This window comes from Entelurus aequoreus, linkage group LG27 (assembly GCF_033978785.1).
Source record: "Entelurus aequoreus isolate RoL-2023_Sb linkage group LG27, RoL_Eaeq_v1.1, whole genome shotgun sequence".
Taxonomy (NCBI): Eukaryota; Metazoa; Chordata; class Actinopteri; order Syngnathiformes; family Syngnathidae; genus Entelurus; species Entelurus aequoreus.
In genome coordinates, this window is record NC_084757.1 from 38,592,397 (window position 1) to 38,605,166 (window position 12,770).

General features: G+C 38.5%; 1 long non-coding RNA gene across 3 annotated transcripts in view; it reads right to left on the minus strand.

The window, feature by feature from the left end:
• LOC133644786 (uncharacterized) overlaps window positions 1-6,430 on the minus strand; it is a 36,274-nt gene extending 29,844 nt beyond the window's left edge. For 2 of the 3 annotated variants that reach the window (XR_009824828.1, XR_009824827.1), the window contains exons 1-3: window positions 6,356-6,430; window positions 4,473-4,506; window positions 3,848-3,966 (exon numbers count right to left, since the gene is read on the minus strand). This is a non-coding gene — a long non-coding RNA (uncharacterized LOC133644786). Of the gene's footprint in view, window positions 1-3,430; window positions 3,967-4,472; window positions 4,507-6,355 lie in introns of those variants that run through there. The other variant, XR_009824826.1, reaches the window with a different exon arrangement.
• Window positions 6,431-12,770: the final 6,340 nt, after the last annotated feature.

A 12,770-nucleotide genomic window follows, 5' to 3' on the forward strand; every position in this document is an offset into this window, starting at 1 on the left:
CAGAACAATGCCATTAACAGGAGTGAAAGGTAACAGGAGTGAAAGGTAACAGAGTGATGCCACCAACAGGAGTGAAAGATAACAGAATGATGCCACCAACAGGAGTGAAAGATAACAGAATGATGCCACCAACAGGAGTGAAAGGTAACAGGAGTGAAAAGCAACACAACAATGCCACCAACAGGAGTGGAAAGGTAACAGAACAATGCCACCAACAGGAGTGAAAGGTGACAGAATGATGCCACCAACAGGAGTGAAAGGTAACAGAACAATGCCACCAACAGGAATGACAGGTAACAGGAGTGAAAGGTAACAGGATGATGCCACCAACAGGAGTGAAAGGTAGCAGGAGTGAAAGGTGACAGAATGATGCCACCAACAGGAGTGAAAGATAACAGAATAATGCTACCAACAGGAGTGAAAGGTAACAGGATGATGCTACCAACAGGAGTGAAAGATAACAGAATGATGCCACCAACAGGAGTGAAAGGTAGCAGGCAGAGGTGGGACCAAGTCATTGCTTTGCAAGTCACAAGTAAGTCTCAAGTCTTTGCCCTCAAGTCTCAAGTCAAGTCCCGAGTCAAGACAGGCAAGTCCCGAGTCAAGTCCAAAGTCAAGACTGGAAAGTCTCAAGTCAAGTCACAAGTCCTGCATTTTGAGTTTCGAGTCCTTTCAAGTCCTTTTAACCACAGACTAATATTTTTACACAGATTGTGTATGCTTTTAAACCGCTGTATTTATTTATTAAAACAAGTGCATTTGAAATAGCAGGAAAAAAAATAGTACTGACATTGCAATTCATAATAGCACTATTAACCAGTCATTTTAATAGTTTAAACAATTTTAAACATTTAACTCATTCCTTCACAGAATAAACACATTTGCAAAAACAAGTGCAACTGTACTTATTTGTACAAAAGTGTTAACATTGTATTTCCATGGCATATTGCATTGTAACTAGTTCCACAGCAGTTTCTATTCTGTTCTTACCTTATCTCATTGATCTCATCTCATACTGTATGTGTGTTTATGTGTGCGTACACATGAAAAACATAACAAATACATGAACATAACAATGACCAGAGTTGTACTTTTTAGATGTCAGGGCCCTATGCAATATGTACACATATTCTTAATATACTATACATTTTAACTGACCTTTATTTGACTATGTTTGTCTTTTTGTAGGTGGCTAAAATACGCGGTGCTGCTGACCGCCGTCTAACGTTATGTTACTGTGTGTGATACATTGACTAACGTAACGTTATGTGTAGGTACCTCATGCAACCCTGCTTAAAAAAATCACTTGACAGAAAGTATGAATAAGGTAGCAAACTGCAGTGGACGCAACATATAGTTGTGTTTGAAATGATGTTATAACCATAGACATCTTATAAGTAGACGCAGTATTGGTTGCTGTGATGCGAGCAAATTGCATCTTGAAGTGGTGATGAGAAGCCGGCGAGCAGCCTAAACTGACAGTTGACAGGTAGAAAACAAAGATGCCGGGCTGGTGTTCAGCGTTTTCCTGCTCAAATGAGCGGACTGTTGAAAATAGGAATCGGGGATTACTTTTCACAAGTAAGATTTAACATTAATGTACTATTGGTTGTATTTTATGAAAATAACATTACCACAGAGTTGAGAAGGAGCAAAGATCTTCAATATTTGTATATGAAAATTACAAATAAATCTTCTGGGGGAGGATGACGCCCCTACAGGGGTTTGGTTTACAAACTTTCAGCCCCACCTAAAACAAAATTCACCAGCCGCCACTGATTATGATGCATTCTCATTTTAGGCAAAATATAAGACAATACTTTCTTAACAGTATAATTGTAACCAGGAATAAGTCTTCAAGTAACAATATTCAAATACTAACATTGTTGGGTAAGACAGCATTTGGTTTTATTCTGAATCCAGTGAAACAGATTGGTGGTTTTAGCTGATATAAAGACTTTCAGGTGTTTATATATGTTTAAGTATTTGGCAGACGCTTTTATCCAAAGCGACATACATAAAAAATACATATTTAACAATCACTGTAAACATTATCATTTAAGGGAAGAATGTAATACAAAATATCAATACAAAGTGTCAAGACAGAATAAACTCTCTGCTGCTGCAGCAACAGAGATACGGTCTATAAGATATATAGATATCTAATGTATTCATACATTGTTTATGTAGGATATACGCATATATATATAACGTAATTATATTGTTTCTTCAACTTAAAAATAGCTGACCGATTTTTTTCCCCCTTCTCTGGGCTTATATTCCCGGTTTTGATCTCGGACGTCTGGTCACTTATAGCATATAAAAATATTATATTACTGTTAAGCAAACTATGAATAATAAAACATGTGTCCGTTATCATAGCTACACGTATGACAAAAAAGCGTGTGAAAATGAGTGGTATTCAGTGAGGTAAAATGAATTAAATGCGCTGACAGTTCATTGCTCCTGCCAAATGAATTGCACTGAGTGGAGCGGATCACCACTCCAAGATGGCGGCCCCGCGTCTCGTCTGCGCCAGTAAGCAGTAGCGCTCGATGCTGCGTCTACTTATAAGATGTCTATGGTTATGACTTTAGCAGTGAGTTTACAGCCTCACTGATTTAACTACACAGCAAATAAAAGTCATGTTACTTAGCCAATAAACGTTATCTTACATTCAAAACTTACCCTTCTTTGTGCAACTTCAAATGTCGAACGAAATTGGAAGTTGTTGCGTCTCCGTCTGTAATATTCGAACTGCGTGATTTGCATACGGAAATTCGTTTTTTGTTGACCAAGTCGTAGTTTTTATACCCGAACGAAACCAACTTTGGTATAAATCTTTCTCACTGGCGCGTTGTTTGACAACTCTTGTTCATTGGTTGTCCTGCAATTTGATTGGCTGAATGTTGTGTGATGAAAACAATGTAGATCTAATTTGATTGGCTGTTGTACTGAGAGCACACACGCTGACACGCAGCACACATGCTGATAGACAGACACGTACAAAATGAAAGCTACGGAGCGCTCCCAAATAACTTTTTAAACTTTAGGTTTTGGGGTAAGTAGCAAGTCATGTCAAGTCAAAAGGCTCAAGTCCAAGTGAAGTCACAAGTCATTGATGTTAAAGTCTAAGTCGAGTTGCAAGTCTCTTTACATTTTGTCAAGTCGAGTCTAAAGTCATCAAATTCATGACTCGAGTCTGACTCGAGTCCAAGTCATGTGACTCGAGTCCACACCTCTGGTAGCAGGAGTGAAAGGGGACAGAATGATGCCACCAACAGGAGTGAAAGATAACAGAATAATGCTACCAACAGGAGTGAACGGTAATAGGATGATGCTACCAACAGGAGTGAAAGATAACATAATGATGCCACCAACAGGAGTGAAAGGTAACATGAGTGAAAGGTAACAGAACAATGCCATTAACAGGAGTGAAAGGTAACAGGAGTGAAAGGTGATGCCACCAACAGGAGTGTAAGATAACAGAATAATGCTACCAACAGGAGTGAAAGGTAACAGGATGATGCTACCAACAGGAGTGAAAGATAACAGAATGATGCCACCAACAGGAGTGAAAGGTAACATGAGTGAAAGGTAACAGAACAATGCCATTAACAGGAGTGAAAGGTAACAGGAGTGATGCCACCAACAGGAGTGTTCCTCGGGGACAAAGACAAAGAGGTGGAACAACAAACAAAGCCACTAAGCTAGTAAGTAGCACACTAAGATAAACAACAAAAGATGGTGTTTCGTTGATGAAGACCAAATAATAGAGCAGTACAAACATAAAGTACTCAAGAACTAAGCAGGAACAAACTTAGTGATCAGTCTCAAGACAACTTACCGAGTAAGAAGAGTCCAAAGAGCATGACAACTGAAATAGTCCTCAGGTGCTCATTAGCAGCAGGTGAGACACGTCATCACTAATCACCCGCAGGTGAGGAAGCAGCAGGGGTGAAGCTGCTGTAGGACCAACACAAACAAAACAGGATGTAAAGGCAAAATAAGAGCGCACGACAGGAAGTCAACGGAAACACAGGATTATAAATACCCAAAAAGCTGGTATTCAATCCTACTTGGATCTAGTTCCAGTTGACCAGATGTGCACATTTAAATATGTGGACATTTTTTTTAGGATTCCTATAAATGTGCTTGAGCACAAAACAAGTCTCAGATTCAAATCACTACAACAATGGAAATATAAATCTAATGAGTTCTTGTTATGATTACGACTATTATTATTATTATTAAACTGTTGCTTGCTGACTGCCTTGCTTGCAATGTGACCCCAGGATGCAGAGACGGCGTGCAGGTAACAAGGTCATTTATTCAGCACCAAAAAGTGGTACAGCTCGGGAGTGCACGGAAAGCAAACCCCAAACTCAGTAGCACAGCCACTAAACAATGGACAGTACACACAAGTACAGATTGAGTGTACTTAATTGTCTGCACTCAAGGAGTGAAGTCACCTTCCCTCTTGACGTGGACGTGGGCGGTCTGTGGCTGTGGAAACAAACAAAAGCATGTCATTAACCCTCCTGCTACGACATCATGTGATCAAATTAAAACGGCATCATCTCCCAGCGGGTTCTGCGGGGAAATAAAAGCCCGGGCAGTTCAGCGCTAAGCTCTCTCGCTGCAGAACCGGTTCCGACGGCGCGGAGATAATTAGCGTCCGCGTGCGCGCTTCATTAATAACCAGGCGAGGTGGGAAGGTTAAAAACTCATTTAATTGCCTTTCTGTTAATGACATCATCAGGAGTTTAATAATTCTGCTGAGCTAGTTCATCTGCAGCTCCCCCCCCGCCCCCCTGGGGGGGGGACGCTTGTTTTTAGCTGCGGCGAAAGTTGAATTAATGTGAGCAGCAATGACAAATATTCCAGCCAGGAGGTTATCTTGAGGAATGCCTACACACACACACACACTTACACATACATATATATATATACACATATATATATATATATATATATATATATATATATATATATATATATATATATATATATATATATATATATATATATATATATATATATATATATATATATATATATATATATATATATATATATATGTTACAGGTCTCACAGGCGTGTGAGTTCAGTAGACAAAAGGTTGTGTTCATAGTCTAACCAGTGGTTCTTAACCTGGGTTGGTTTGAACCCTAGGGGTTCGGTGAGTCGGGCTCAGGGGTTCGGCGGAGGTCAAGACACACCTGACTCATCGTGGTGAATAAAACTTCTCCCTATCGGCGTATTATGGATACGATAAAAAAACATGGTAACACTTTAGTATGGGGAACATATTCACCATTAATTAGTTGCTTATTAACATGCAAATTAGTAACATATTGGCTCTTAACTAGTCATTATTAAGTACTTATTAATGCTTTAAACGGCATGGCCTTATTATAACCCTAACCCTCTAACCCTGGCCCTAACCCTCTAACCCTGGACTTAACCCTAACCAAATAACTCTAAATGAAGTCTTTGTTACTTAGAATATGTTCCCCTTACTAAAGTGTTACCAAAAACATATAACTTTGTCTTGAATTAGAAAAAAACCAAAACATTGTATTTTTCACTAAAGAAGATTTCTGTGAATGTGCATATGAAACTGGTGGGGTTCGGTACCTCCAACAAGGTAAAGAACCACTGCGTCTAACCCCTGGAAAACACAGGCAATGTTTAAGAGAGTGAAGACACAAACAATCCTTGAAGCTTCCCAAGTTTCCTCTCTTTATTACACATAATATATATTTCCTATAATCCACAATAACAATATAGTTATTATTCTCTAAATGCAATATTACATTTCTCAAAACATATCTTCTCCATAGCATAATAGCTATTATAATGGTATATACTTCTGTATATTCACATTTCTATATATTGTTGTAACAGAAACATCTTGAGTAATATACTCTTTGACAAATAGGGAAGTATCATTTAGACATGAAATGTCCTTGGGAAGTATACTTGGAGTCAAACAAAATGTATCCACATCACTCAGTTCATTATCTATTTACAGATATAAGAAACAACAATAACATATTTACACAGATACTAATATGTGTGAGGTAGAGATAGAAGAGTATTTGTCGACAACACACAACTATATATACCATACTTATATATTATATACACGCTCTTGGGTTGGCATAAAAAGGGTTAACTGCTCTCAACTGACCCACACGCACAGAAGAGCTAGCTACATGCTAACACACGATGGTATTCACGTCTAAAGGCACTAATACACCAATCTCTGTCGCTGATCCATATTACATTTCAATTGTAGGGTGTTTAATATCAAACGTTTACATTTGAGATATTTCACAACATTACTAACCTGGAAAACACAGGCAATGTTTAAGAAGAGTGAAGACACGAACAATCCTTGAAGCTTCCCAAGTTTCCTCTGAGGGGAGGGGGGAGGAAAGAGCCACACCTAAAAAGGGACCTACGGGCAACTACTTCCCTACACATTAGTTCCGCTCTTCATTTCTGTCTTTACACTAACATGGATGGAAAACGGCTATAACCTCTGTCAATAAAAAGTGATTGACAAAAAAACATATATATTCCACATTGTGAAGGCATCACACATACATATACATACATATATACATAAACATAGATATATATACATATACATACATATATACACATACATATACACACATTTATGTATACATATACACGCATATATATATATATATATATATATATATATATATATATATATATATATATATATATATATATATTATATATATATATATATATAGTATATATATATATATATGTGTGGTGTGTGGGAAAAAATCACAAGACTATTTCATCTCGACAGGCCTGTTTCATGAGGGGTTTTCCTCAATCCTCAGGAGATTTTTTTCCCCACACATACATATTACGCTCTACCACGGTATCGAGCACTATTTTTTTTGGATACTCTAATTAAGACATTATATATATATATATATATATATATATATATATATATATATATATATATATATATATATATATATATACACACATACATACATGCATACATACATACATATATATATATATATATATATACACACATACATACATACATACATATATATATATATATATATATATATATATATATATATATATATATATATATTATATATATATATATATATATATATATATATACATACAATACACACACCTTCTCCTCATTCAATGTGTTTTTAACGGGTTATGTTTAAAAGCTCATACCAGCATTCTTCCCTGCTTGGCACTCAGCATCAAGGGTTGGAATTGGGGGTTAAATCACCGAAAATGATTCCCGGGCGCGGCCACCGCTGCTGCCCACTGCTCCCCTTACCTCCCAGGGGTGAACAAGGGGATGGGTCAAATGCAGAGGACACATTTCACCACACCTAGTGTGTGTGTGTGACAATCATTGCTACTTTAACTTAACTTTAACTTTACACTTACAAATAGCACACAAAAAAGCACATTTAATTAAAAAAAAACGTTATTATGGTCTTACCTTTACTTATAAGTGCGGGAACAGTGGTGTTCGTGTGGAAGAGTTGTGAATGAATGAAATAAGAAATCCGTGCTGCAGTCTGCAGGTGTACCTAATGTTGTGTCCCTGCGGTCGTTCGCGGCTTCTCCAGCGCGAGCATTGTTGTTTTTGCACTTTTTGGCTTCTTGTTAAGTGACTTTTTTTGGGTGGATTCGGTCTTGCACGTGGAGGGTTTGGGTGTGGGCTTGGTTGGTGTGGCGCTCCGTCGGGCGGCTGCATTCTGCGGCGGAGATGCTTGGCACCAGGATTATGGACGAGCCTCTCACAGTGTGTCTTCGCAGCAGATTTATGATCGCTCAGCACAAGAAATAGGTTACACACATACAGTTGTTGACAAAATACACTGTACATTATATACCTCAGATAACTCAACTATGGAAATGTATAATATAATTAATATAGCAATACAGTCTCACTGCACAGCAGGCCAGCAGTTAGTCGAGTCATTGTGCACAATCCATGTTGAGGCACAACTCAGTGACGCCTCAACTGGCTGCTGATCACCGCACCGTCTCTTCTCACTATTTCAATGGCAAATGTGAAAATTCAGCGATTTTGAATAAAAATAATCTAAAACTGGTGAAGTTAAATGGAAAATAACTTTATAGTATAATCACTGGATACATATAACAATTTATGAATTTTTTTTTCTTTTTACATTTTTTTTCTTTCCATGATGCCTCACCTGCCTCCGCTGACTGCACGTCACTGATATATACATACATACATATATATATATATATATATATATATATATATATATATATATATATATATATATATATATATATATAATATATATATATATATGGTGGTAGTTTTATGCTATGGGCCTGTTTTGCTGCCAATGGAACTGCTGCTTTAAATGGGACAATGAAAAAGGAGGAAGTCCATGTCAGAAAAGCAACACATTTAGCTGAACTGCAGCAATTTAGTGGTCAAGTGGTCAAGCAGAAGCTTGTGGATGGCTACCAAAAGCGCCTTATTGCAGGTCAACTTGCCAAGGGACATGTAAGCAAATATTAACATTGCTGTATGTATACTTTTCACCCTCACATTTTCAGTAGAGCCATAATAAATTCATAAAAGAAGCAAAACTTCATGATGTTTTTAGTGAGCAACAAGTATGTGCTCCAATCACTACATCACAACAAAATAAGAGTTGTAGAAATGATTGTAAAGTCAAGACAGCCATGACATGATGTTCTTTACAAGTGTATGTACACTTTTGACCACGACTGTATATATATTCTTATGTTTTTATATGTAAAAATATGATTTAAAATATATCATTTATTTATATATTTATTTCTTCATTAATACTGTTTATAATAAATTAATAATCTTAATTGTAATAATAATTTTAAATAATCATTTTTAATATTTACATTTAAAAATATTTAATAATTGTTTTTCATATATTCATCTAATATTATTATTTTTATTTTTTTAAACAACTCTGATTCATGTAGTAGTTGCCAGTCCCACATGTGCAGAGTGGCCAAATGCTAATGCTACATTTGCATGTGCATAAAAAGCGGCTCACAACAGGGAATCGGTTCTCAAGGTTCACCCAAAAGAGTGGTTCCAAACACACAGCTCGTCCGCTAACGTCACATCTCTCACATTCTCGTGCATCCTGGACATCGCAACTCCATCCCCGACTTATTTGCCATAATCGCACTCCTGCAGGGCACCGCCGCTAATTAGCGTCCGGTTAGCCCGCCGTCCTGGAAAAGGTGAACCTTCCCACCTTCCCGAGGAGGACCGCCAGCGACCCAGCGATGACTAGATCCCCACCATGCCTCTCAGCAAAGGCAAACTGTGCCATTTTCTGCTCATTTACATTCCTGTTAGCGCCTGCTCACTGGAGCGCGCTTAGTCGCTACGTCTGGACGCTGACGAAACATTTGAATAATCGGCGGAAACGTGCATCTAAAGCGGGAATAATCACCGTTTTTGTAGCAATTAGGGCATTTGCTATTTTCACCTCAATAATAATAATAATAGATTTTATTTGTAAAAGCACTTTACATTGAGCAAACAAAACACAAAACAACAACGCTAAAACCACAAATAAACAAGTAAAATAAATAGTAAAAAAAAAAACAACTAGAAAAGCCTAATAGCTAGAACTAGCAAACATACTGTACATCTAAACAAATGTTGTTGTTTTTTTTAAAAAGAAGGGTTTTTAAGCCTTTTTTAAAAGCATTCACAGTCTGTGGTGCCCTCAGGTGGTCAGGGAGAGCGTTCCACAGACAGGGAGCGGCGGAGCAGAAAGCCCGGTCTCCCGTAGTTCGGAGCTTTGTCCTCTGAGGTTGGAGGAGGTTAGCCAGGTGTGGTGTGGAGGATTTGGGGGTGAGCAGTTCTTTGAGGTAGAGGGGGGCATTTCCATGGAGGCACTGGTGAGTTAGTAGGGAGACCTTTTATTCAATCCCGAGTGGAACAGGAAGCCAGTGAAGGGATTATATATATATATATATATATATATATATATATATATATATATATATATATATATATATATATATATATATATATATATATATATATATATATATATATATATATATACTACCGTTCAAAAGTTTGGGGTCACCCAAACAATTTTGTGGAATAGCCTTCATTTCTAAGAACAAGAATAGACTGTGGAGTTTCAGATGAAAGTTCTCTTTTTCTGGCCATTTAGAGCGTTTAATTGAGCCCACAAATGTGATGCTCCAGAAAGTCAATCTGCTCAAAGGAAGGTCAGTTTTGTAGCTTCTGTAAGGAGCTAAAGTGTTTTCAGATGTGTGAACATGTTTGCACAAGGGTTTTCTAATCATCAATTAGCCTTCTGAGCCAATGAGCAAACACATTGTACCATTAGAACACTGGAGTGATAGTTGCTGGAAATGGGCCTCTATACACCTATGTAGATATTGCACCAAAAAGCAGACATTTGCAGCTAGAATAGTCATTTACCACATTAGCAATGTATAGAGTGTATTTCTGTAAAGTTAAGACTAGTTTAAAGTTATCTTCATTGAAAAGTACAGTGCTTTTCCTTCAAAAATAAGGACATTTCAATGTCACCCCAAACTTTTGAACGCTAGTGTATATATATATATATATATATATATATATATATATATATATATTAAATACAACGTTAAAACATGATTTTTGAAAACGTTTAATCAATGTCGGGTTCTCGCGTTGATTTAACATTGAAATGTGGTCATTTCCCAACCAATATTCTACAACACAAATACAAAGTTTAATCAATGCCAAGTTGTGACGTTGATTTGACATTGAAATGTGGTCATTTTCCAACCAATATACTACAACAGTGTTTTTCAACCACTGTGCCGCGGCACACTAGTGTGCCGTGAGATAGTCTGGTGCGCTGTGGGAGATTATGTAAGTTCACCTATTTGGGGTAAAAATATTTTTTGCAAACAAGTAATTATAGTCTGCAAATGATGTGTTGTTGTTGAGTGTCGGTGCTGTCTAGAACTCGGCAGCGTAACAATATTATACTCTTCAATATCAGTAGGTAGCTAATTGCTTTGTTGATGTCGGAACATGGTTTGTTGTGATCCCCATATGCAGATGACAGTGGGAGGCAGCCTGCAGGAAAAAATGTATCTAATGCTAAAACCAAAACTAAGCAAAAGGTGAGTGCCCCTAAGAAAAGGCATTGAAGCTTAGGGAACACAACTAAACCTGAACTGGCTACTAAGTAAACAAAAACAGAATGCTGGACGACAGCAAAGACTTACAGCGTGTTGAGCAAAGATGGCGTCCATAAAGTACATCCAAACATGACATGACAATCAACAATGTCCCCACAAAGAAGGATAGCAACAACTGAAATATTCTTGATTACTAAACCAAAGCAGATGCGGGGAATATCGCTCAAAGGAAGACATGAAACTGCTACAGGAAAATACCAACAAAACAGGAAAGGTCACCAAAATAGGAGCGCAAGACAAGAAGTAAAACACTACACACAGGAAAACAGCAAAAAACTCAAAAAGAGGTGATTTGACAGGTGGTGACAGTACACCTACTTTGAGACAAGAGCTATAGTGATGCATGCTTGGTTATGCTTCAAAGTCATACCCAACAATCGGGACAACGACTTTTTACTGTCAACTGAGTTTCGTTTTTTTAATGATTTCTGCTGGTGGTGTGCCTCCACATTTTTTCAACGCAAAAAATGTGCCTTGGCTCAAAAAAGGTTGAAAAACACTGTACTACAACACAAACACAACGTTGAAACAACATGCTTTTTGACGAGGTTTATTCAATGTTGAAACAGGAAGCCAGCGAAGGGATTAAACGTCAGTCCTGTGCGTCCGCCCGCCGACGCCATGTTTCCCCGCCAGCGGCCCTAACGAGGCGTGGCCTAACGAGGGCCAATAAGAGGCGGGTATTAGTGTGCAGAAAGCAGGCCAGGCTTGTGATGAACGAGCACATTTCCTGACCTGGATACCGCACTCATCCGCCTCCATTTTTCACCGGCCTCGCACTTAGCCGCTAACACACGTACCCCCCCCCACCCCCTCCTTAACGGGTAGTGTAAATCCCCTCCGCCGCAATTTGATCAAATAGCGGCCGTCCTTCCCTGCCGCTTATTGGCCAATTAAGTCAAGTTCTCACGCAGGGGGTCCAGCTGGCGGCGTGTTATCCAGGGATGAATTGATTGAAGTCCTTCTTTAATGATGGAGGTGATAATACTTGTAATTCTTCTCAGTCGGGCGCAGCTGTTACCTCCCTAATCCTTGTCCTGATACACTTCATCTGTCTTACAGGACATGTCAGTGAGAGTCTAACTCGCGCCCTCGCCAACTGCTGGCATTCCTGCTACCAGCCTGACCACTCCCCCCCCCCCCCCCCCACCCGCCTGCTCTTTTCTAAGCAGCGCAGCATGACAACTTAAGGAGGATAGACTTAGCGGCAGAGAAATCAATAAATACATGCATTAGTTTCAAAGGCGGACATTAACATTCCCAAACAGGCTGCTGCTGTAATCCCGCCTCCAGCCATCCACTCCAAAATATCAAATTACACTAACGAGCTCTAACCGCATATAAATGTTGCGCCTCGGCATCAAAGCGGGGCCCCGACTCCTTGCTTCATATTGCAACATGAATTTGTAACAGCCCGGCTCAGGAGCTGGTTAGCGTTAGCATTAGCATCC